The following is a 6,301-nucleotide window of genomic DNA, read 5'->3' on the forward strand; positions in this document are numbered from 1 at the left end:
GTCATGCTGATGATAGTCAAGGTCTGAATGGCTACCCAGAAAGAGTTCTTGTACTTTCTTATTCCTTGTATAGGTTAGACACAGTCATTTACAGGCTCACACGTAATGTTGGCATTGGAACCAGATAAATTATTTCATGATAATGCTTACTGTTCTACTGAGAAACAATTTTTGTTTGTTTTTATTTGTTTTTTTATCTGCAAAACACCTTATAACCTTTTCTCAAACTCCACCTTTGTCAGACAGGTTGCTGCAACCAGATGTTTAGCTAAGGTAATAGGTAATAAGGTACTTATATCCTCTATTTGGAATTGAATCTCTGCTCCATGACAGAACAACAGACTGGTTAAACATCGGGTTCTTCTTCAGTGCTGCTGTTCATTCTATTCTTATTCTAGAAAAGCTAATAAAAATGCTGGTTTAGATCTGCTTTCCTATTCTTAATTGTTGCTTTGGTGCAATCAGACCTTTACTGATTGATAAAAACATGAATCTTGCATTGTTCTGCAAAGATAATTGATTTTCACCATTAATTTCTGAAGGAAAAAATGAGACAAATTAATTTCTGTTAAAACTTTTTATAAACTATCTTATTTTTTTGCTACTGAAAGTTAATTATGAGCCACATTAATTTTTTTAGCATCTCCTAGCTGTAGCATTTAATTTATGAATTATAATTACACTATTTACCATATTTCGTAGCTGATGTCAGTCATCATCTTTCAGGAACCTATAAGTTCAACAGAGTCTAATGTTTGAAAGATATCAAGAAATTGAATATCAAAGTTTCTATAAAAAGTAAAAGGAAATAATAGATGATAATAACATATTTGGTTTGAGAAATCTGTCAAAGGACCAGATTTTTTGAATAAGCTTGGAGGAACCCATCATTTCTCCACCATTTTGAGTTTCTCTTTGCTCCCAGTGACTCTGGGAGATTTCAGCGACCACTTTGTAACTACTGACTTTTTAGGAAACTGCTATTTTTTTCACTTATATCTCATATTCATGTCTCCTTAGTTGTGGAAAGGGATTAGATAAAAGTAAAGGGGAGGTGGCCACCCCCTTAACTTGTCTTAAACCAAGACAACATGGCAAGGCAGAATCCCAGGCAAACTGCAGATGTTCTTCATACCTTCCTATGAGGAGGGTAGGTGTGGGTCTGAAGTGGGGGGTCCATCTGCTGAGCAAGGGTCAGCACAGCAGTTTCCATTCTGTGTTTCTTGGGACTCAGGATCTCTGTCTTGCCTCCCTATCCCACTGCTGAGCTCTAATACCTGCCTCCCACTCCTCTCATCCCATCTGTCCCAGGTCAGTGTCCTCCCAGACCTTATAGTTGCTGTCAGGCCCTCCCACTGACACCCAGAAACACATACAGTGGCAAATCTTCCAGGAAAACAGAAATCTTGGAGAAAATCAGAGTTAGAGACCCTGACATTTTATTTAGTAATATGTTATAGTGGTAATTAATCTTACTGCTGAAAGTTGTGCTTTTGATTTTAATACGTCTGCCTTTAACTCCCACTTCCTTGTCCTTATTGTGCCTTTTTCATAACTCTCTATTTCTCATTTTGATCAGTAGGCTGACTTTAGCAGAAGTTATTGTTATCAATGGTAAAAGAAATGTTTGATTTTTGATGAGTAAAATATGAATTAAAAAAAAATCAGGCATTTTTGTAGTGTTAGTACACTACTTAGATCAAGATTCTCAAAATTGCTGGAGAGTATTAAGTGCCATCATTAAAAAAATCATAATTTCAATAATTTTTTTTTTCTAAGGGAGGAAAAAAAAGAAACAAAAGTCCTGTACCATGTTACAAGTTGCATTGTGAAGTCAGAGATGCCACTATGTTTGTGAAGAAACAGCCTGAGATCTCAGTTGGCCTCTTGCACATGGATTAGACTCTACAAGGTCCAAGCAGTAGGACTCAGCTGAGCACCAATGGACAGGAAATTTTCTCATTAAAACAATATGAGCTTTGTGCTTGTTACTTTCAGCACTGTTGATTTCTGGAATTCTGGGTTCCAAAATCAGCGCTTGGCAGTATCCTTATTGGCAGTGGTCATGGTGGTGGTGCAGTGGTGTGTCAGGAGGTAAGTAAAGCTCAGTAAACCAGGTTTTAATTTGCATTGCACAAAAAAAATCATTTCTTGTCTTCAGACAGTCTCAAGGGTGCTGTGGCAGAAGCAAATTGAGTTCAAAAAGCTGTCTATGGCCCAAATTCAAAATTTCAGTACTGGGTCTATTCCAAAGAACAGAATTTGAAAATTTAGAGCTGTGATTCTGTGTTGGACACGTGCTCAAAAGCAGTCATGGCATAGGAAAATAGGAAACAAACATTAGCAAAAGGGAATGGAATAAAATAGAATTAGAAAACAATACTTAAAAGAGGCAGATCATCTGAATTATTCGTCTGATGAATGATGAGTCTATGAATATGGGGCCATTCAGAACCATGTTTAAAAAAGAAAAAAGCTTTTTTTTTCCTCACTGCCTCTGGGTCCTTGAGTATATCCTGACAGAAACAGCTTGATGGGCCTGATACTGCGTGTCTGTGGTCATGTCTGAATTAAAAACAGAGTTCTTGCAGAGATCCCCAGACTGCTGTGAGTGTCTTCAAGAGCAACGGAGCTATGTCAGCCCGAAGCAGAGCCTGTGTTAGCTTGTGCTGGCAAGTGACAGGTCCTATTAATGTACATAGGGCACAGTGCCAGTGTGTCTCTTCTGCTTTTGTCTCTAGAGGGAAGAGCATCTCCTGTGGCATTGCCCTTGGCCATGTGGTGCAACCTCTCACACGGGTACTGGTGTGAGAAAGTCTGCGTGGGATTCATACACCCAGAACCTAGAGGTACTGAGAAACTGATTTTTTATTTTTTTTTTCTTCTTTCTATAAGCTTTAAAGTATTCTGGATGGGTTATTGTGGAGCTATTTTCAATTGAATAAGAAGGTGATGAATTTATTATGTGGGGATATGTATGACATTTGGTGAACCAGAACTCCAGAATCCTGATGTTGAGACACTTTGCCCAATTTTTTGTGTGCATGTTCCTTAATTTATGCTTGGCTGTAAGGCAATGGGGTTTTTATAGCCATACAGCTGGGGAGGAGAAGTAAACAGTCCCTTTTTCCTACAGTTGCCATAAAAATGGTCATGACTTAGCCCAGTGACCTATATTCAAGAAACCTACATTCAGGTAAACCTGAGGCTGACCCCCTTTAAACCTTTAGCATGTTGTCCCTTGAATTCAGGGAATTTTTGAGCCTCTCCTGGTCAAAGGAAGCTGGGGTTGAGAGTAGCTAATAGCCTCAGTACCCATAACAATTTTAGGATTCGGGCCCAAAAATTAAGGTAGAGCCCTTACCCCTTGAAGAAAAATACTCTTTTGTGTTCTCCACTGTGTTGTGTGACCTTCAAGGATATGGTGCTTCTATTTTCACACAGCCCCTCATGTAGGGCTAATCTCAATGTGCAGCCTTAGTAATTCACCAAATAAAAAGGAAATGTAAACATGATGGTGTGAACACTAAATAGTAATTCACCTAATAAAATGCTTACTGGTGGAGCTCTGTCACTTGCTGGCAAATGGCACAACTCATATTATTCAGTGTATATTAAACAAGCTGTCACCTAGGCATATTTGTGAGAAATAATACTGGATGAAAAATGCTCTTCGGGTATTTTGAATGTCTGCAGCATTTAATGTCTGCTTGCTGTATTCACCAGAGCCAGCAAAAGTGTACTAGACTACAAGGACAGTGTCCTCCTGTCAGCTGAGGTACCCATATATTGTCAGCTCACAACACACCAGGAATGCTGATTGCCCCATAATTTAAAAGTATTGTACAGCACAGCAAGATCACAACTTCTGAGCTCATTCTGAGTACATCATAAAAACCACAGTGATAGTTGTCCATAAAATAATCAACAATGTCAAAGTATGAATTTCTGGGGTGAAAACTATCAGTCCAGGAGAAGTAAGATATGGAAACTTTCCATCCTCTCCCTTTTCTAACCCCAACAATGCAGGGGAGAAAAAGGCATGAAATTTGGAATACGGTACACAACTGTTTTTTCACTTGTGGACTCCTAGCTGGAAATTGATTTAGGCTGCCAGTCAGGCAAGGTAATTAGCAGACAGCTGTTCTGTGACATGCATGGGAGAAATTAGCTAATGACTGTGGTCCTTTTTCTTGGCAGACAGGTACCTGCATCTCATCCAGAAGAGGTCAGTGGCCTCCCGAGTGGTCCAGCAGCCAAGGACATCCTGGCCATGGAAATAAACCTCATCCCAAGGTGCCAACACACACTCATACAAGGTCATTGAAGGCATGGAGGAGACACTCTGCACCTCTTCCAGGGATGCAGGTTCTTCCCCTGCTTTTGAAACTGTGGCAGAAGGAGGTAGGGATGGCCAATGGCAGTGGTGGTGAGAGCTGCAGCCCAGGAGTAGAGTCCTTGCGTGTCGCTCACCGCCACCCTGACCTGGCCTGAGCAATGCTTGATGGAGCTGAAATCCATCTACTGGGAAGGCCTGAACCAAGAGGAAGGCTTCACCTCAGACTAGTACTTGGGGGTGGGAGCAGTAAGTAAGGCACTCCTTCATTTGATGGATATAAAATCAGACTGCAGTTCCAAATATTCTGCCTGCAAGACTTAATAATCCTTAGACTGAGTTATTTATGCTTGCATTCAACAGTGCTGGTTTCCTTTGTATTTACTTTTCATTTTAATTGGGTGCAGGCAATGTTGGCTTAGCTGTGGTAAAGAAGTCTTTTCTGTCCCCAACTTTGTGGCATTTGATCTTTTCTGTTATTTTTAAGCTACAGTGGTTCACAGAAGCAAGTTCCTTATTTGATTTTTCTCTGCTTTGATTCATACTGTGTGCGAATACAGATGTAATGTGGTCATGTTGATTTCATGCCAGACCAGTAGATAATTCCTAATTTTATTCCTCACTACCAAATCTATTTCAGTTTCTGTTTCATGTCTCCACAGAGTCACTCAAAGCATCATTACTGGAGAAATGTCTTTGAAAACTTGAAATAGACTTAAACACTTTTTCAGTGAATAGGCAGACATTACTTCATATCTCAATAAAGTAAGCACTGGTTTGACATTTAAATGTCATTTTGACACACTCCTGACCTCTATGTCTTTGTTCCTATGAAAAATTTCAAGGGCGATAGCACATTTAAAACTATTTAAATCAATCTTAAAGGGAAAAAAAAACCCCAACAATTGTCTGCTACATTCTAGAGACAACTATTTTTTATAAGCACAGAGAAGTGGTGATTCTTGTTCAGCATTAATATTTAATAAAGATTACAAAATTCATCTTGGTAGATAAGAAATTCACTTGAACTTTGTGAACCCAAGCATTTGTTTTGAGAAAAAAACAAAAAGGAAGTCAATTCCCAAACATGAGTGAACTTTTTTAGTGCTATATATACTCTTTGAGTAGGTAAAAAAAAAATCATCTTGGTAGATAAGAAATTCACTTGAACTTTGTGAACCCAAGCATTTGTTTTGAGAAAAAAACAAAAAGGAAGTCAATTCCCAAACATGAGTGAACTTTTTTAGTGCTATATATACTCTTTGAGTAGGTAAAAAAAAAATCCTTTTCTTTCTTAGTATCAGAAACTGGGGAAAGTATTATCACAAATATCTTTCATTCCATGAAATCAATTGAAAAAACCTCTGAATTCAGTAGAATTTGGCTCATCTTAAAAGAATCCTCTGGGGAGATGAGCAAATCTTTGGGTAATATCTAAGATCTGATCTATTCTCTGGATCAATGTGTCCAGAGATACAGATAGGGATATTTTCAGGATTAGGGTCCTCACAATTTCACAAAGGGAAGAAGGGCAACTGAAACTTGTAGCAACAGGATGAGTTTAGAGATGGAGCCCTATTACTACCTGAAAGCAAAAACAAAACAGTAGTTAAGGGCTGTTTTTGTTCCCTTCAGTAGGACAGCATGAAAAACCCCCATTTGTTTGTGATTGCCTGTAATGCTTTAAAATAAAAGGAAAGGAATGTTTAAATATATAAACAGCTCTAACGTAATGTTGTCATCATCTCAGTCACTTCCAGATTACACAGGAGTAAATATACATGGCAGGAATCTTTAAACATGTATATCCTGCTAGGCTGTGTATTTTATCTCCTGTCTTTGCAACATCATTTGCAATCTTCTTCTTCCTGCTTGTCATCCACTTGGCAAGTTTTACATTCCGTATGTGTTGGCAGGGAAGATTTGCATTTTGAAGCAAAAGCCAATTTAAGTGCAATGCAGCTT

General features: G+C 38.6%; 1 long non-coding RNA gene across 1 annotated transcript; it reads left to right on the top strand.

Moving 5' to 3' along the window:
• Positions 1-711: 711 nt before the first annotated feature.
• Positions 712-5,446, top strand: LOC108445539. The gene is made up of 3 exons (XR_001860423.1): positions 712-2,094; positions 2,742-2,849; positions 4,201-5,446. It is a non-coding gene; the product is annotated as an uncharacterized LOC108445539 (long non-coding RNA).
• The last annotated feature ends 855 nt before the right edge of the window (positions 5,447-6,301 follow it).

Source organism: Corvus brachyrhynchos, unplaced genomic scaffold (genome assembly GCF_000691975.1).
Source record: "Corvus brachyrhynchos isolate BGI_N302 unplaced genomic scaffold, ASM69197v1 scaffold101, whole genome shotgun sequence".
Lineage (NCBI taxonomy): Eukaryota > Metazoa > Chordata > Aves > Passeriformes > Corvidae > Corvus > Corvus brachyrhynchos.